Genomic DNA, 21,213 nt, shown 5'->3' with positions numbered 1-21,213 from the left:
TCTATCATGGGTACTGCTCTTCTAAGTGCTCATCAAGACGAGTCGGATGACCTAAACAGCGCGTGCCTATGTTGCACCAAACCTTAGTTCCGCTAGGTACTGCCAGGGTTCAGCATCAGCTCCATTATGGGTACTGCTCTCCTAAGTGCTCATCAAGACGAGTCGGATGACTAAAACAGCGTGTGCCTATGTTGCACCAAACCTTAGATCCATTAGGTACTGCCAGGGTTCAGCATCAGCTCTATCATGGGTACTGCTCTCCTAAGTGCTCATCAAGACGAGTCGGATGACTAAAACAGGTTGCACCAAACCTTAGACCCACTAGGTACTGCCAGGGTTCAGCATCAGCTCTATCATGGGTACTGCTCTTCTAAGTGCTCATCAAGACGAGTCGGATGACCTAAACAGCGCGTGCCTATGTTGCACCAAACCTTAGATCCACTATGTACTGCCAGGGTTCAGCATCAGCTCCATTATGGGTACTGCTCTCCTAAGTGCTCATCAAGACGAGTCGGGTGACTAAAACAGCGTGTGCCTATGTTGCACCAAACCCTAGATCCACTAGGTACTGCCAGGGTTCAGCATCAGCTCTATCATGGGTACCGCTCTCCTAAGTGCTTATCAAGACGAGTCGGGTGACTAAAACAGCGTGTGCCTATGTTGCACCAAACCTTAGATCCATTAGGTACTGCCAGGGTTCAGCATCAGCTCTATCATGGGTACTGCTCTCCTAAGTGCTCATCAAGACGAGTCGGATGACTAAAACAGGTTGCACCAAACCTTAGACCCACTAGGTACTGCCAGGGTTCAGCATCAGCTCTATCATGGGTACTGCTCTTCTAAGTGCTCATCAAGACGAGTCGGATGACCTAAACAGCGCGTGCCTATGTTGCACCAAACCTTAGATCCACTATGTACTGCCAGGGTTCAGCATCAGCTCCATTATGGGTACTGCTCTCCTAAGTGCTCATCAAGACGAGTCGGGTGACTAAAACAGCGTGTCCCTATGATGCACCAAACCTTAGATCCACTAGGTACTGCCAGGGTTCAGCATCAGCTCTATCATGGGTACTGCTCTCCTAAGTGCTCATCAAGACGAGTCGGATGACTAAAACAGCGTGTGCCTACGTTGCACCAAACCTTAGTTCCGCTAGGTACTGCCAGGGTTCAGCATCAGCTCCATTATGGGTACTGCTCTCATAAGTGCTCATCAAGACGAGTCGGATGACTAAAACAGCGTGTGCCTATGTTGCACCAAACCTTAGATCCATTAGGTACTGCCAGGGTTCAGCATCAGCTCTATCATGGGTACTGCACTCCTAAGTGCTCATCAAGACGAGTCGGATGACTAAAACAGCGTGTGCCTACGTTGCACCAAACCTTAGTTCCGCTAGGTACTGCCAGGGTTCAGCATCAGCTCCATTATGGGTACTGCTCTCATAAGTGCTCATCAAGACGAGTCGGATGACTAAAACAGCGTGTGCCTATGTTGCACCAAACCTTAGATCCATTAGGTACTGCCAGGGTTCAGCATCAGCTCTATCATGGGTACTGCACTCCTAAGTGCTCATCAAGACGAGTCGGATGACTAAAACAGCGTGTGCCTATGTTGCACCAAACCTTAGTTCCGCTAGGTACTGCCAGGGTTCAGCATCAGCTCCATTATGGGTACTGCTCTCCTAAGTGCTCATCAAGACGAGTCAGGTGACTAAAACAGCGTGTGCCTATGTTGCACCAAACCTTAGATCCACTAGGTAGTTCCAGGGTTCAGCATCAGCTCTATCATGGGTACTGCTCTCCTAAATGCTCATCAAGACGAATCGGATGACTAAAACAGCGTGTGCCTATGTTGCACCAAACCTTAGTTCCGCGAGGTACTGCCAGGGTTCAGCATCAGCTCCATTATGGGTACTGCTCTCCTAAGTGCTCATCAAGACGAGTCGGGTGACTAAAACAGCGTGTGCCTATGTTGCACCAAACCTTAGATCCACTAGGTACTGCCAGGGTTCAGCATCAGCTCTATCATGGGTACCGCTCTCCTAAGTGCTCATCAAGACGAGTCGGGTGACTAAAACAGCGTGTGCCTATGTTGCACCAAACCTTAGATCCACTAGGTACTGCCAGGGTTCAGCATCAGCTCTATCATGGGTACTGCTCTCCTAAGTGCTCATCAAGACGAGTCGGGTGACTAAAACAGCGTGTGCCTATGTTGCACCAAACCTTAGATCCACTAGGTAGTTCCAGGGTTCAGCATCAGCTCTATCATGGGTACTGCTCTCCTAAGTGCTCATCAAGACGAATCGGATGACTAAAACAGCGTGTGCCTATGTTGCACCAAACCTTAGTTCCGCGAGGTACTGCCAGGGTTCAGCATCAGCTCCATTATGGGTACTGCTCTCCTAAGTGCTCATCAAGACGAGTCGGGTGACTAAAACAGCGTGTGCCTATGTTGCACCAAACCTTAGATCCACTAGGTACTGCCAGGGTTCAGCATCAGCTCTATCATGGGTACCGCTCTCCTAAATGCTCATCAAGACGAGTCGGATGACTAAAACAGCGTGTGCCTATGTTGCACCAAACCTTAGATCCATTAGGTACTGCCAGGGTTCAGCATCAGCTACATTATGAGTACTGCTCTCCTAAGTGCTCATCAAGACGAGTCGGGTGACTAAAACAGCGTGTGCCTATATTGCACCAAACCTTAGATCCACTAGGTACTGCCAGGGTTCAGCATCAGCTCTATCATGGGTACTGCTCTCCTAAGTGCTCATCAAGACGAGTCGGATGACTAAAACAGCGTGTGCCTACGTTGCACCAAACCTTAGTTCCGCTAGGTACTGCCAGGGTTCAGCATCAGCTCCATTATGGGTACTGCTCTCATAAGTGCTCATCAAGACGAGTCGGATGACTAAAACAGCGTGTGCCTATGTTGCACCAAACCTTAGTTCCGCTAGGTACTGCCAGGGTTCAGCATCAGCTCCATTATGGGTACTGCTCTCCTAAGTGCTCATCAAGACGAGTCAGGTGACTAAAACAGCGTGTGCCTATGTTGCACCAAACCTTAGATCCACTAGGTAGTTCCAGGGTTCAGCATCAGCTCTATCATGGGTACTGCTCTCCTAAGTGCTCATCAAGACGAATCGGATGACTAAAACAGCGTGTGCCTATGTTGCACCAAACCTTAGTTCCGCGAGGTACTGCCAGGGTTCAGCATCAGCTCCATTATGGGTACTGCTCTCATAAGTGCTCATCAAGACGAGTCGGATGACTAAAACAGCGTGTGCCTATGTTGCACCAAACCTTAGATCCATTAGGTACTGCCAGGGTTCAGCATCAGCTCTATCATGGGTACTGCACTCCTAAGTGCTCATCAAGACGAGTCGGATGACTAAAACAGCGTGTGCCTATGTTGCACCAAACCTTAGTTCCGCTAGGTACTGCCAGGGTTCAGCATCAGCTCCATTATGGGTACTGCTCTCCTAAGTGCTCATCAAGACGAGTCAGGTGACTAAAACAGCGTGTGCCTATGTTGCACCAAACCTTAGATCCACTAGGTAGTTCCAGGGTTCAGCATCAGCTCTATCATGGGTACTGCTCTCCTAAGTGCTCATCAAGACGAATCGGATGACTAAAACAGCGTGTGCCTATGTTGCACCAAACCTTAGTTCCGCGAGGTACTGCCAGGGTTCAGCATCAGCTCCATTATGGGTACTGCTCTCCTAAGTGCTCATCAAGACGAGTCGGGTGACTAAAACAGCGTGTGCCTATGTTGCACCAAACCTTAGATCCACTAGGTACTGCCAGGGTTCAGCATCAGCTCTATCATGGGTACTGCTCTCCTAAGTGCTCATCAAGACGAGTCGGGTGACTAAAACAGCGTGTGCCTATGTTGCACCAAACCTTAGATCCACTAGGTAGTTCCAGGGTTCAGCATCAGCTCTATCATGGGTACTGCTCTCCTAAGTGCTCATCAAGACGAATCGGATGACTAAAACAGCGTGTGCCTATGTTGCACCAAACCTTAGTTCCGCGAGGTACTGCCAGGGTTCAGCATCAGCTCCATTATGGGTACTGCTCTCCTAAGTGCTCATCAAGACGAGTCGGGTGACTAAAACAGCGTGTGCCTATGTTGCACCAAACCTTAGATCCACTAGGTACTGCCAGGGTTCAGCATCAGCTCTATCATGGGTACCGCTCTCCTAAGTGCTCATCAAGACGAGTCGGGTGACTAAAACAGCGTGTGCCTATGTTGCACCAAACCTTAGATCCACTAGGTACTGCCAGGGTTCAGCATCAGCTCTATCATGGGTACTGCTCTCCTAAGTGCTCATCAAGACGAGTCGGGTGACTAAAACAGCGTGTGCCTATGTTGCACCAAACCTTAGATCCACTAGGTAGTTCCAGGGTTCAGCATCAGCTCTATCATGGGTACTGCTCTCCTAAGTGCTCATCAAGACGAATCGGATGACTAAAACAGCGTGTGCCTATGTTGCACCAAACCTTAGTTCCGCGAGGTACTGCCAGGGTTCAGCATCAGCTCCATTATGGGTACTGCTCTCCTAAGTGCTCATCAAGACGAGTCGGGTGACTAAAACAGCGTGTGCCTATGTTGCACCAAACCTTAGATCCACTAGGTACTGCCAGGGTTCAGCATCAGCTCTATCATGGGTACCGCTCTCCTAAGTGCTCATCAAGACGAGTCGGATGACTAAAACAGCGTGTGCCTATGTTGCACCAAACCTTAGATCCATTAGGTACTGCCAGGGTTCAGCATCAGCTACATTATGAGTACTGCTCTCCTAAGTGCTCATCAAGACGAGTCGGGTGACTAAAACAGCGTGTGCCTATATTGCACCAAACCTTAGATCCACTAGGTACTGCCAGGGTTCAGCATCAGCTCTATCATGGGTACTGCTCTCCTAAGTGCTCATCAAGACGAGTCGGATGACTAAAACAGCGTGTGCCTACGTTGCACCAAACCTTAGTTCCGCTAGGTACTGCCAGGGTTCAGCATCAGCTCCATTATGGGTACTGCTCTCATAAGTGCTCATCAAGACGAGTCGGATGACTAAAACAGCGTGTGCCTATGTTGCACCAAACCTTAGATCCATTAGGTACTGCCAGGGTTCAGCATCAGCTCTATCATGGGTACTGCTCTCCTAAGTGCTCATCAAGACGAGTCGGATGACTAAAACAGCGTGTGCCTATGTTGCACCAAACCTTAGATCCATTAGGTACTGCCAGGGTTCAGCATCAGCTCTATCATGGGTACTGCACTCCTAAGTGCTCATCAAGACGAGTCGGATGACTAAAACAGCGTGTGCCTATGTTGCACCAAACCTTAGTTCCGCTAGGTACTGCCAGGGTTCAGCATCAGCTCCATTATGGGTACTGCTCTCCTAAGTGCTCATCAAGACGAGTCAGGTGACTAAAACAGCGTGTGCCTATGTTGCACCAAACCTTAGATCCACTAGGTAGTTCCAGGGTTCAGCATCAGCTCTATCATGGGTACTGCTCTCCTAAGTGCTCATCAAGACGAATCGGATGACTAAAACAGCGTGTGCCTATGTTGCACCATACCTTAGTTCCGCGAGGTACTGCCAGGGTTCAGCATCAGCTCCATTATGGGTACTGCTCTCCTAAGTGCTCATCAAGACGAGTCGGGTGACTAAAACAGCGTGTGCCTATGTTGCACCAAACCTTAGATCCACTAGGTACTGCCAGGGTTCAGCATCAGCTCTATCATGGGTACTGCTCTCCTAAGTGCTCATCAAGACGAGTCGGGTGACTAAAACAGCGTGTGCCTATGTTGCACCAAACCTTAGATCCACTAGGTAGTTCCAGGGTTCAGCATCAGCTCTATCATGGGTACTGCTCTCCTAAGTGCTCATCAAGACGAATCGGATGACTAAAACAGCGTGTGCCTATGTTGCACCAAACCTTAGTTCCGCGAGGTACTGCCAGGGTTCAGCATCAGCTCCATTATGGGTACTGCTCTCCTAAGTGCTCATCAAGACGAGTCGGGTGACTAAAACAGCGTGTGCCTATGTTGCACCAAACCTTAGATCCACTAGGTACTGCCAGGGTTCAGCATCAGCTCTATCATGGGTACCGCTCTCCTAAGTGCTCATCAAGACGAGTCGGATGACTAAAACAGCGTGTGCCTATGTTGCACCAAACCTTAGATCCATTAGGTACTGCCAGGGTTCAGCATCAGCTACATTATGAGTACTGCTCTCCTAAGTGCTCATCAAGACGAGTCGGATGACTAAAACAGCGTGTGCCTATGTTGCACCAAACCTTAGATCCATTAGGTACTGCCAGGGTTCAGCATCAGCTCTATCATGGGTACTGCTCTCCTAAGTGCTCATCAAGACGAGTCGGATGACTAAAACAGCGTGTGCCTACGTTGCACCAAACCTTAGTTCCGCTAGGTACTGCCAGGGTTCAGCATCAGCTCCATTATGGGTACTGCTCTCATAAGTGCTCATCAAGACGAGTCGGATGACTAAAACAGCGTGTGCCTATGTTGCACCAAACCTTAGATCCATTAGGTACTGCCAGGGTTCAGCATCAGCTCTATCATGGGTACTGCTCTCCTAAGTGCTCATCAAGACGAGTCGGATGACTAAAACAGCGTGTGCCTATGTTGCACCAAACCTTAGATCCATTAGGTACTGCCAGGGTTCAGCATCAGCTCTATCATGGGTACTGCACTCCTAAGTGCTCATCAAGACGAGTCGGATGACTAAAACAGCGTGTGCCTATGTTGCACCAAACCTTAGTTCCGCTAGGTACTGCCAGGGTTCAGCATCAGCTCCATTATGGGTACTGCTCTCCTAAGTGCTCATCAAGACGAGTCAGGTGACTAAAACAGCGTGTGCCTATGTTGCACCAAACCTTAGATCCACTAGGTAGTTCCAGGGTTCAGCATCAGCTCTATCATGGGTACTGCTCTCCTAAGTGCTCATCAAGACGAATCGGATGACTAAAACAGCGTGTGCCTATGTTGCACCATACCTTAGTTCCGCGAGGTACTGCCAGGGTTCAGCATCAGCTCCATTATGGGTACTGCTCTCCTAAGTGCTCATCAAGACGAGTCGGGTGACTAAAACAGCGTGTGCCTATGTTGCACCAAACCTTAGATCCACTAGGTACTGCCAGGGTTCAGCATCAGCTCTATCATGGGTACTGCTCTCCTAAGTGCTCATCAAGACGAGTCGGGTGACTAAAACAGCGTGTGCCTATGTTGCACCAAACCTTAGATCCACTAGGTAGTTCCAGGGTTCAGCATCAGCTCTATCATGGGTACTGCTCTCCTAAGTGCTCATCAAGACGAATCGGATGACTAAAACAGCGTGTGCCTATGTTGCACCAAACCTTAGTTCCGCGAGGTACTGCCAGGGTTCAGCATCAGCTCCATTATGGGTACTGCTCTCCTAAGTGCTCATCAAGACGAGTCGGGTGACTAAAACAGCGTGTGCCTATGTTGCACCAAACCTTAGATCCACTAGGTACTGCCAGGGTTCAGCATCAGCTCTATCATGGGTACCGCTCTCCTAAGTGCTCATCAAGACGAGTCGGGTGACTAAAACAGCGTGTGCCTATATTGCACCAAACCTTAGATCCACTAGGTACTGCCAGGGTTCAGCATCAGCTCTATCATGGGTACCGCTCTCCTAAGTGCTTATCAAGACGAGTCGGGTGACTAAAACAGCGTGTCCCTATGATGCACCAAACCTTAGATCCACTAGGTACTGCCAGGGTTCAGCATCAGCTCTATCCCATGATAGAGGACTTAGGAGAGCAGTACCCATGTACTGCTCTCCTAAGTGCTCATCAAGACGAGTCGGATGACTAAAACAGCGTGTGCCTACGTTGCACCAAACCTTAGTTCCGCTAGGTACTGCCAGGGTTCAGCATCAGCTCCATTATGGGTACTGCTCTCATAAGTGCTCATCAAGACGAGTCGGATGACTAAAACAGCGTGTGCCTATGTTGCACCAAACCTTAGATCCATTAGGTACTGCCAGGGTTCAGCATCAGCTCTATCATGGGTATGGCTCTCCGAAGTGCTCATCAAGACGAGTCGGATGACTAAAACAGCCTGTGCCTATGTTGCACCAAACCTTAGATCCATTAGGTACTGCCAGGGTTCAGCATCAGCTCTATCATGGGTATGGCTCTCCGAAGTGCTCATCAAGACGAGTCGGATGACTAAAACAGCCTGTGCCTATGTTGCACCAAACCTTAGATCCATTAGGTACTGCCAGGGTTCAGCATCAGCTCTATCATGGGTACGGCTCTCCGAAGTGCTCATCAAGACGATTTAAATGACCAAAACCGCGTATGTCTGTGTTGCACCAAACCAGAATTCTACTAGGTAGTAGGTAGGTACTGCTACTACTGCCAGGGTTCAGTCAGGGTCATTTTGCTCTCTCATTTTAAAATATCACGAATGTAATTTTATTAGACGTTAATCCAAATTGAGAGTAATTCGGATTAATTATTTGACTTTCATGCCCATTGAAGTTAATCCGAATTAAAGTTAATCCGAATTAACTTCAATGGCCATTAACGTCTCAAAAATTTAATCCGAATTAACTTTAATCCGAATTAACTTTAATGCAATTGGTTAATGGCGGAACTAATGGTTAATAAAATTGATCAATGGTTAATTAAAATTAACAATTACGGCCAACACTGCTTATAGTTAATGCGAAATCTCAGATGCTTCATCTAATAGCAAGTGGTCTGTCCATTTCACAAACCCACAATGCTGGCATCGTCACGAGCTAGACGCGGTCTATAAATCTGCGGCGATTTATGTCTGTCTGTCTGTTATGATGTAGCTACGAAACTGTTCGGTGAGCAAGATGTCAACGGAAGGTTTTGTGGGTTAATTCTAAATGGCAGGTTTTAGATATGTTCCTATCAAAGGTAACCAAATGTATGTAAAACTGCTCTAAGATAACAATTGCAATCTACTAATGTCAAGTTCGAAATGAAAATACCTACAGAGATGAATCTATGATGAGTTTTACTCCCTATGTTTTGAATGGAGCAAAACACAAACACTCCATTGTCACAAATGTTTGTTTTCATCATTTGATAGACATCATCTTGATCGATCGTCATTACCGATCATCTACGCCCCAATGCGCGCGCGCACGAAGTTAAACTGCATTAACTTCCCACAGACATCTTAGATTTTACTCCCTTTATCTTCTAGATGGTATATTTTAAGACAATAGTCTTATCGTGGTACGTGCTCCATAGAACTTTACTCCGTTCTTCTTTTGGGGTGGTCGCGCATGCGCGAAGCGACCGGCGCCCGCGCAGGTAATTTGACGCCAATCTGACGCGTTTATGCAAAGGTTTTGTTTGTAAGGAACAGCGCAGACGAGCGGGCCTTTTGATATGTTTTGTGAACATCAAATCTTTTTAACAAATTAGTCATGGTCAATTTGAATTTAACAAATCACCTTAATACGTTATTGGTAACTGTGCATCTCGCTTGCAACATGAAAAGAAGTCGGTATAGGCTCCCAAAAGAACTACAGCTATGGTCCAAAATTAAAGTAGTACAATTCATTCAAGTTATTTCTTCAATTTTATATGTTGCCTTTGCCCTGTTTTATTGAAACAGTAGCCATAATAAGATTACCAAAGCGAAGGTGAATAACTAAGGTAATTTGGGAATATATTTGAAAGCTTATTTATCTAAGTTGGGACGCTTTAGTAACTATTCAATGTCCGAAGTACTGTACAATTAAACCACGGCTAGAGATGTAGATATCACGAGTTATTGACAAAGCTGCCTTTAATATAAAAAAAACGGTACGGCTATAAGTAATTAGTTTATTACACATGCGATAATGTAGCAAATATTATCTGCTATATATAAATACAAGTAATTCTAAGAAATATAACAACACAAACAAATCGACTTAATGAAGTAATTCTCAGAACAATGGAACACATCAATTCAGATAATAAATAATTTCACGGTTTAGACTCACTTGTTTTAGTCACTCGCGCGACATGTTTCGGAGAGCCTATGTCTCCTTTCTCAAGCACTAATAGTGCGAGCAGCGTTCACGACGACCGTGTATTACGTACGCAATACACGGTATGTCTCACAACAGTTTAAATTTGAAAATTCAGATAGCAAAATTTTTGAATATTATAGCTCTATTAAACACATTTAGAAACGGGTCTATCGCGAATTTATTTTGTTACCTTTATTTACCGACGTTTCGTGTGAGTGTTGTGTGTCGGACTATTGACAATAATTAACTTTTATGTGTAGTGGGTGGTTTGAAAATGTGATGTCTACCTCGAACTTTAAATGCACTTTTCGTGGGGTAGTCACACAAATCTCTGTTTTGACATTTTGCTGGGACGTCAGTTAGCCGCGACCACGACCAGTGAAACCTGTGTCGAAACGTCGGTAAATAAAGGTAACAAAATAAATTCGCGATAGACCCGTTTCTAAATGTGTTTAATATGTGTTTAAACCGCGAAAGTTTTAAATGTTATATTATAGCTCTATTTTAGAAAATGAAAAACCGCCGCGTTTTGCACGCTCGTCAGCCCTGCCGTAATAGTCCTCGGATCGGATCGGGGTGGCGATGCTAACGGTGCTCAAATTAATAGGTTACGGAGTCTGTTATGATGGCGGCCTACATACAAGCCATGATTCACTCTTATACCTATATTTTGATGCAGTGGAATTTGCAAAAAGTAAACAAATCAACTTGACTTTATTACCCCGTAACAGCTCCGTAATCACGAATAGTTGCTTTTAAATTGTCGTGGGCCTGTGTATATGGTCTTACAAGAATATAGGTAGGAATAATCGGATATATGGTTGATGTTTTCCCACACAAAAACAGCTAAACAAATAAATCGTCGGGTGGCATCCGTCCATTGCCAAAAGTATTATATAGACCTAAGCTGGTGCGACGTTCTGGTGTGCCCGCATCCACAACTTCGGCTTTTAAAGTGAACACTCCTGGAGCAACTTGCACTGTCTCCAGTGTCTCCCCTCACGTATCTTCGCCTGCGTGGGAAGATAGTGAGACCCGTTCGAGTTCCTCACCATGTGCCCCTAACGCTGCTTAGCTTTTAAACTAGTTTTAAGGGTTAAGTTTGTATAATTTTGCCTCGCCTTCAGCCTTCCTACCTTAAGCATAAGAGCCCTGCGCGGCTCGGCTTAAAAGATCCAATAAAAAAAAAGAAAGTCACAAAGTTGAGGACCCGAAATTTGTACAACAACAGTAGCGGATGAAACAACCCGCCAAAAGTATCTGCCACCCTGGAATACTTTTCCAAATTTGGATAGGTATTTTCAAGGTAAACGTACCTCGTTTTGATTCTGACTGTACATTACCTTCAACAAGACAAAACCTGAGCCAAATAATACTAGACCCTACTCATAGTGTGTTCTTGCCGGTGAGTAAGGTTGCCAGAGCTCAACGAGGATGCGGAGTGTTAGGATCGGCAACGAGCATGTAACTCCTCTGGAGTTGCAGGCGTACATAGGCTACGGAGACTGCTTAACATCAAGCGGGCCGTATGCTTGTTTGCCACCGACGTAGTATTAAAAAAAGAGACAGACATAGGAAAAAATCATTTACATCACAAACATATATCGCATGGTACATTCAAACAAAATCTTAAAAACTATCTACTTAATAATGAACATACTAAGTAGATATGTTGATATACCTACAAACAACAGAGAGAACATAATATATCCCGAAATTCATCCCCTAAGGGGGAAGTATGGGTTGGAAATTCGTGTACATATTCGCTTTGATCATTGCTTTGAAGTTGCAAGCAAACCTTTCAAGTTTGATAATGCGAACTCTATTAGAGGCAATCTACGCTTACTTTACGGTATAAACGGCGTAACTATTGGTCCAGTGATCTTATTCACAGATAACAATCGATTCGATCTATTGATATGTGGGTATCGGTGGCAACCGGCGGCCTAAATGTGGGGTCGCAGGTTCAATACCGGCGTTAGTGCCGTTAAAGATCGATGGTTATAGCGGTTATAAAAAGAGGTAGGTAAATTAAGTTTATGTTTCTCAGTTTAGCTGTAGCATGAAACAAAGTCAAACAGATATATTCCCTTTTCTAATCAAGATTATGAGAAATTCTACACAAAGTTACCCATTCATTGTTCTGAAAATGTAGGCGCGAAGGATTGATCTTCCTTGTTTACCGGCAAATAGTTTCATGTATATCTATTAATTTAATTTAACTTTGCCAACAGGCATTCTCTACCAGTCAACCTTTATCACCACCAATTAACCAATGATGTGCTTGTAAAAATAAAAGATATATTGACTTTGATAATTGTTAAAAACTATCCTATATCCTTTCTAGTCTCAAACTTCCATAGGTAGGCACTGACATATATGTATAGACAAGCTGTCGAGAACAAATTGTGTCCGCGAGGTGTCCGCCATTTTTTGCGTTTGACGTCTGTCACTAAGCTAAAGAATAAGCGCAGCTAGCCAGTAGCAATGAATTGCATGCACTTCATTGAGGCGCAGAAACATTTTCTTCGAGAGACCGCCTCTAGTGTATACATATTACCTCAATGTAGGTAGGTAGGTACCAAATTCCATCCAGACAGAGTTACTTTTGCATTTCCATTATTAGTAGGGATTTATCCCTAAGCTGAAACGGTAACGCTTTGCGCTCTCTGTGTCAACAAACATTGTATTTGAACTGCATTATACTTGGGAGTTGGGAGTGACCACGTACCATGTTTACAGATCTATCGATACAATGCACCGCTACGCTCTACGTTGAAATTACGACTTCAACGCGAATTGATTCACGAGCGCGTACGCATTCCAGCATATATAGGATGCAGTTTGCGATTTGAGAAGGTTGTAAGTGCTTTTAAAGCTTTTGAAATACTTCTGTTAACGTTAAAATACGAGACATATTATGATCACGTTTATTCAGTATTCAGTATTCAGTCATTTATTGCCTTCATAGGTACATAATTGTTATTGTTGTTATTGTTGTTATTGCTCAAGATATAATATAATTAGAGCTCGTCTGGCCCGCTGACCAGGGGTCGGAAACCGGTATTTGCTCCATACAAAAATACCGGTATTATTACGTTCTTTTTCGTTCTTTTGTTTATAATTACATTTTTAATGGGACGTTTTAATAATGCAAAATTGTTTCCTAAATACATGATTCAGTCCTACGTAATGAGCATAAAAAAATTCAAAATATTGGGCTATTTCGGGGTTTTTAAAAAATATCGGTTCCGAGCCCTGCCGCTGACAAGCATAAACACAAAAGATGTCTCTTCTGTACCAGAAAATGAAAGACGTAATTTCTGGTTAAGACACTTACGATATGACGTATTGCCTAAAACACAAGTTTTATTAGTAGTGGTAGTTTTAGTAGTATTCGTTACATTGTCATCTACAGAACACAAACTAAAACTATAAAGTAAAACTGTGTATTAATGTGCCGTCGGAAAGTATACAAAATTACGAAATTCCCATCTCGAAAACATTCGGAAACTTTTACATACCTATATGGGATAGTTTTTACATACCTACCTATATAGGAATAAAAAATTCCATTTCAAAAATGTTTTAGGGTTCTCCCCAAAGGGTTAAAACGGGACCCTATCACTAAGACTCCGCTGTCCGTCTGTCCGTCCGTCACCAGGCTGTATCTCATGAACCGTGATAGCTAGACAGTTGAAATTTTCACAGATGATGTATTTCTGTTGCCGCTATGACAACACATACTAAAAACAATAGAATAAAATAAATATTTAAGTGGGGCTCCCATACAACAAACGTGATTTTTTTGCTGTTTTTACGTTTTTTCGTGCGCGAGTCCGACTCGGACTTGGCCGGTTTTATTTTTCCTTTAAAAACATTAAAATTTCCGAGAACGTTCTTAACTTTTTGGAAACTTTCTGAAACTTGCACATTGCTTTTACAGATTCTGTAAATCTGTGTATGAACCATGGTATCCTCTTAAGACCTTTCATAATAGACAGCAGTGTGGGAACGATCTCCGACCCAATTAATGGCGAATGCAGATGAGTTACTGGCTCCGAGCCACGTGAATCGATAAACAGAACTGTTTTGCGTTCAGTTGAACTTCTAACGGCTTGTCTTGAATTGGTAGTTTCAACGGGACAAATCTGCACTGCATTTATACTACTTACAGGCCAAGCGGTTTCACTCACGTATTTTTAGTCACTCGCGCGACATGTTTCGGAGAGCCTAGCCGAGCGGTCTCCATTTCTCCGGCGCGCCGCAGTACGTGACGCCCACCCGTCGCGACCGCTACTCACTCAGGCACTGTTGGTGCTTGAAAATGGAGACCTCGGCTCTCCGAAACATGTCGCGCGAGTGACTAAAAATACGTGAGTGAAACCGCTAAGTTAGTTAAGTTAATATGTCTCACGATAGTTTAAATTCGATCTTTATTTCTGAAATATAAAAATAACAGTTACATTTATGCTGACTCCCACACTAGGCATAGCCTGTCCTGTGGGAGAAATAATAAATTGGGAAATGGAATTTAAGTGTAAATTACTGATGACAAATATTAAAACAGACATAAATAATATTTTTGCCATTAGTAACAAAAATAATAAGTAATAACACAAGACGTATGTGTGTGAATGTGTGTAATTATTGTGGATGAGTTTAGTTAATATGGTATCTATATTAAATTTAGAATGATATTGGAATCATATCAGTTAGCTGTCATTAGCGTGTTCAATTCGCTCAGACTGGTCCGCTCAAAGTATTAGTGCGAGCGAGACGCCCGTTCGAATTGGCCTATAAGATAAGTAGGTCATTTTAACTCATCTCCCAGACACATTTTCTACGCATATATAAACTTAAACTCAAAACCGTGATGCACACCGTTCACAACCATGACCAACCATGACAGTCACAGCCGATCCCGAAACAAGACGTCACGACATCACCCGCACCGTGACAAGTCATTTGTTACTAAATTACTACTCCTACAGAGGCTAGTAAATATACAAGACTGACAACCGAAATAACATCCGAAACCGTGATGCACAATCCCCATGTCAGTCACAGCTGATCTCGAAACAAGACGTCACGACATCACCCACCCATTACAGAGGCTAGTAAATATAGAAGACCGACAACGTATCTACCTATACAACGCTGGATGCCACATTATTTTTGTATGTGGCACTATTTACTATGTTTGCATTTTATTTATTTATTTAAACTTTATTGCACAATACATGAAGGTACAAAAGGCGGACTTAATGCCTTAAGGCATTCTCTACCAGTCAACCAATGGGTTAAACCAGAAAGATTAAGTAGGTGCAGTGACTTTTAAAGTAAATGAATTTGTAACCAAGACTAAATTAATATAAACTATATTGATAAACTTACACATTTACTTAATACAAATAAACATGTAAATGAAGCATTGTTAACTTCATTCATCTTTCCTCAGTTTGGACTTAATCTGTGGCAGTCAATGACACATTGACAGTTGACAGGTTAAACGTCAGACGGTGTTCGTAAAAAGTGCATTGTAACGATCACATATAAGATTAACAATAATTGAATAGAAAATTAGAAATAAATACTTGGTGGAATAATAGCTTTAATGTTGTTTCTCTTTTCAGGTAAGTACCTTAGATATTTAGTTAAGTTAGACTGTTAAGCTAGAAATAAGTAACTGTTAATAAAAAAACTTTATTCTCTTTTCAGAGCAACACATTTTTGGTTTTATTTCGCCTCCATTGTGTGTAACGCACATTATAAAACAACATTAAAGCTATTATTCCACCAAGTATTTATTTCTAATTTTCTATTCAATTATTGTTAATCTTATATGTGATCGTTACAATGCACTTTTTACGAACACCGTCTGACGTTTAACCTGTCAACTGTCAATGTGTCATTGACTGCCACAGATTAAGTCCAAACTGAGGAAAGATGAATGAAGTTAACAATGCTTCATTTACAAACATACATACATAGATACTATTGCATTTTAACTTTGTGAGAGTTAAAAAAAGTTAAAGGGTAGATGGCGCTATCAAATAAGATCCATGTCTAAAATTGTTACTTTCGTTGTACCTAAACTTTGTGCCTAATACATAACAGCAGTAAGGTGACAGTGACAGTTTTCATAGTTCTCCCAGACTATACACCGTGGGGTCTGTAATCTACGTATATCAAAATTTGTTAATAAATTAACTTTAAATACTTTTACTGTACTTTTGTGTCTGGGACGTCAGTGACAGGAAAATTATAATTTTACGTTTCGAAGTTAAAAATAGCAATGAAATATACCTATATATATATATATATTTCATTGCTACTATTTTCATTGATATATATATATATATCAATAACCTACATCAATGACGAGGCAAGCGGCGTTGTTAGAGGAAGTGGTGGTTAAGAGTCCCCGACAAGTCAAATTTCACCTTCCCATACAAACGGAGTTTCGTTCTCATTTTAAAACTACGACTTGGATTGTAATGAAACTGCGCATAAAATGACATGAGGTATATCTAGGTCTGTAATTAGTTTATATAGCTCTAGTATATAGTATATAACAAATGAAATAGAGCAAAAATAAGTTTAGTATGAAAAACATAAATTCGTTATTATTTTTTTACTATGATATCTGTAGCTACATGAACCATTTACAGACCTAGATATACCTTATTCTATTGTTAGTACAAAGTTTCAGAGCAATCTAGCTAGTCGTTTTAAAATGAGAGTGGAACTACGTTTGTATGGAGAACCGAGCATTCTGCGGACTCTACTCTTGACTAATTTACTACTCTCTGGTCTCTCAAAAATCTATCCAGTCCATCGAATCAAAATACTCTTTTACTTCACACGCGGCACATCAAAAGAGATTGTCCTTTCCTCCTGCCTATCGTCTTCGCTTTTTGTGGGTAAATGAGAATTGTTTCGGGTTTGAGTTTTGAAAGCGTGTGACCAGAGAATTTAGGTAAAAACTGGTTAATTGACATAGGAATGATATTTGGAATTTCATGGTTCTGTGACCAACTGCTACTAAAGTGCATTACGAGTGAATGTACTTGAGAATTGTGATGCATTTTGGTTGAAGGGGGAAAAAAAATTATGGAATGTTAGTGACTTCCTAGGACCCGCGCGAAATCGCCTTTTCATATAAACCTAGTCCTCATTTTCCTCTCTGGATATTCATTAGTAAAATTTTGTCACAATTTGTTGTAAATCGACCACAGCGTACTTTTGTTTTTTTTTTAATTTTTGATTATTATGAGTATTTTTTTTATGAAATCTGTTTTTCGCCCCTAATTTTTACCATAATCAAAAAATCGAAAAAAGTCAAGTGTAGTGGCATAGTTATGGTTAATATACATCCAATTATAATGTCAATATCCAGAGAGGAAAATGGGGACTTCCTCTCAACAATTTGTCTACTTGAGGCAGGTGGCAATGACTATTTAGGTTACATAAGTTGCAACATGCGATGTGTTTTTTCAACCCTTAAGCGAGATGAATATATTATATAGCTCATACTGAGCAATTTTTTTATCTTTGTACCATATTCTAAGAAATAACAGTTGTATTTGTATTTACTCTGGGATCTATACCTACCTACGCCAAAATCCATCAAAATTACATATGTTTTACATGGAATATTATTTTCGTGATTTCGGGGTGGATCCTATAGTAAAACTTGCTATATATTCATCTCGCAATATATGGCTAGGGGTTAAAAAAACAGCCCGTCTGTATATTCGCCACATTGGCTTTCCTAACATTAAAAACTGTTATAAAAGTGACGAAGCCCTCCAGTGGTGAAGGCCGGATTCGAACCGGCGTCTTTAGTTATTGCCTTTTTTTATTTTTTTTGCCCAGGAAAATTCTTCGAAAGATTCCCCAGCGCCAGGGGGAGGCACAGAGGATATGTGAGATTTCTACTCACTAAAAAACCTGGGGTGGAGTCACGGGCACGCGGCGTCACTCATCCGCAACCCCACCAGCAGCTGCCCGTTAGGGCCCATCACCGGCCGGATGTTTGCCCGAAACCACCATTAAGGGCATGTCCGAACACTTGACATTGCCTAACCTAACCTAACCTAGTGGTGGATTGTTCCACTATTCCGATTCCACTGGCTGGCCTAATATATTATGAAAGAACTGGGCACACCCAGGTAGCACAGTAGCTGTATATAGCAGCCGAATAATGTCTGGGTAATAGCAAGTAACTGGTATTGCCCAGACATTATTCGGCTGTTATACATCTACTGTGCTTGCTACCTGGGACAGATAGCTAAGAAAAGCACGCTAGTCTGGCTAATGAAAGTTGAATTACAAGGATTGCATATTTTTTATACTTTTTATGATTTCTAGAATCGCAATAAAGCGCATTTTATTAAATTCTAGAAGTCATGAAAAGTATAAAAATTATGCAATCCTTAATGAAAGAGCCGCCTGCTACAGATTTTATGAAATTGCCGCGTTTTTTCAGGTTCAACTTTCATTAGCCAGACTCTACACTATAGATGGTATAGAAAAGATGCCAATCTCTTATGGCAGAATTGTTGCAAAAGTGACCGCTTTCAGCTTTAAATAATAGTTCCTAATCTCTCCGGTGGCGCTAGTTAGGCTCTGGGACATGAGTATAACATGAACCATATAAGGCAACAAATAACCCGGCAAAATTACGTACGTTGTTTTTGGTAGTATTTCGGTGTATGGTGGCGCCGCCTAATTACTGTTTTTTGATGGACACTTTTCATACATAGAGATTTGGCTCCTTTATAGTCTCCATGTTCTATACTCTTGCCCAACCATCAGATTGACGCACCGTCACTGGTACTTAAATTAAAGCCATATATAATTAGGACGTGACTAAGGACAAGGTGGAAAGTAAACTCGATCCGTCACGCCGCGCGTCACGAATGTTGATTTTGGGCTTTTTTGGTACATTACAAGTTTTGTACTTTTTGTGTCTACGTGAGCCTACTTACCTTAATTTTATGTTTTTGTGGCGGACGCTCTCGTACGTTGACGTTTTGGACATTAAGCTCCTTTTTATGTTATTTACTTATTTATTAACTATCATGCTTAACCGGAAGAAATCCCCAAACGGAAAAGTTTGCCTGCTTTTCCGCTTAGTAATAGTATTTATCTTGTGCTTTGTACAGCAACTACTCCTCCAAAGGATGACTCACGTTAGACCGGGCCGTGTCCGGGCCGGAGCTTCCGGCGCTTCGTTTTCTATGGAAAGCATCACGTGATCACCTGTCATGACATAGAAATGTAAGCGCTGAAAGCTCCGGCCCGGTCACGGCCCGGTCTAACGTGAGTCATCCTTAATGCTACCACTATTTACTACAAAGTTTTACCTCCATTTCACCCCTTTAAAGTATGAATCTCGGGATAAGAAGTCCTATGTTTAGATTTTCCAAGTTATTAAGCTATCTGTTTGCGCCGGACTCGAAAATGTAATGCAATCTCAACCGAACTTGTAGTAACATTCTAACAATGGATTGATATTTTGTAATTAAATTAGCTCTGTGAGTGAAATTTCAACCACATTGATTGACAGCTTTTTTTGTATAAGTGAGTATAGGTAACCTCCATTCAAACATGCAATCCGTACCTAATTAATTAAGTAAACAAAGTTATTACCTACATAATTTATATTTAAATCATAAAACTAGCTTTCGAATTTTATTAAACAGGTAGCGTCTTCAATAAAGAAGCCACTTAACCCAATAAATAACTCAGGGTCATCCATATTAATCAAAACTTCGAATCTATTTTTATCCTCTTTCAATTCAAATCGTGTTCCAAGACCAATCAAGTAAAAAAAGGCTCAAAAGGACATAACGAGCTTATACAAGTAGGCTGAACAAATGTTTGACTTCAAATAAATGTCAAAGCTTGTTTGTAAAAAGTTTAGTAAGCCTTTTTGAGCTTTTGGGAGCGCTACCACTTAACTGAGTCAAACGGAAGCGTGAAGTGAGTTTCATTCGTTCGAATTCGGATTTTAAGTGATGCTATGAACTCACCATGAGAATGATGATGATTAGTGATGCCATGAGAATGTTACGTTTAACTAGGTATTTCATTACCTATCTATAAAAGTTATACTTCGGCTTCGTTTCAACCGCTTTCAGTTCTCTGGAAGTTTTTTTTTCTTTTTATTATAAACTGATCGGCGATTGGACTCTTGTTTTAAAGAGACCTAGTTTTATCTCAATAACATTTTTCGTTATTTTATAGTGCCTAGATTACTACAAATAACTAAAAAAAAAAAAAAAAATGGTATCCAGACCTAGGAACATTGCTAATAACAAGACTAGGAAGTAGAAAAAGTAATAATTTTCAAGCCATGTCGAATCGTCCAAGGAGCATTCCATCGTTACGTAAGGGATATTCGGACCCATTTTTTCGACTTTCCGAGCCTGGTTCTTTTTTGGCTTCCCTTTTTATAGTGTAATTTGGTAATTGGTATCATCTTAAAGCTGCTTGTTTTCTTAATAAACTGTTTAATTTACTTTTACTATAATACGCAAGTCGACAAAGTAATTGGAATTAAAGCAAATATTTCGTAAGGGATTCGCATGAAAAATACGCCAATACTTTGTCCTACACGTAGACATTGTATTAAAGAATTTTATTATTATTATTATTTCATTTTAGACAGGCAGCTGATGCTGGTACGTCTAAATCATAGTTCACTTAGCACAGTTAGCATAGTTTGTCTAGTCTATTTTTAAATTGATTAACACTTGCAGAGTTCACAACTTCTGAAGGTAATTTGTTCCAAGCCTTCACTACTCGGTTTGCAATAAAGTATATAAAGTATAAAGTATATTTTGTTAAAAAAACTAGATGAAAACTTACCGTTTTCATGTAATGCTCCCCAATCGACTTAACCGTGAGTTCCTGTATTAGAACATCAAGTTGACAGCCGCTAATAAAGATTTAGTCCCGACACGGATGAAAAACGTCTTTAGACGTCTTCAATAAAACATATAAAAAAACTTCGTTTTAAAAAGGAACTAGTTAAAGCTAAACGTGAGGCAGTAACAATCAAAATACCTATTAAATATCTTTGTACGGCTCATGGAATTGATTTTCAAAGTTAGGTCAGTGGGAGTATACATAGAATGAAGTGGTTAGT

General features: G+C 41.9%; 1 protein-coding gene across 1 annotated transcript in view; it reads left to right on the top strand.

Moving 5' to 3' along the window:
* The window catches only part of LOC134745662 (uncharacterized), a 194,189-nt gene that overhangs the window by 165,744 nt on the left and 7,232 nt on the right, over positions 1 to 21,213 (top strand). The gene's annotated exons all lie outside the window — the stretch shown is intronic.

This window comes from Cydia strobilella, chromosome 11 (genome assembly GCF_947568885.1).
Source record: "Cydia strobilella chromosome 11, ilCydStro3.1, whole genome shotgun sequence".
Classification (NCBI taxonomy): domain Eukaryota; kingdom Metazoa; phylum Arthropoda; class Insecta; order Lepidoptera; family Tortricidae; genus Cydia; species Cydia strobilella.
The sequence above is the reverse complement of the archived record's forward strand: the minus strand, read 5'-3'. Positions and strand labels throughout refer to the sequence as shown.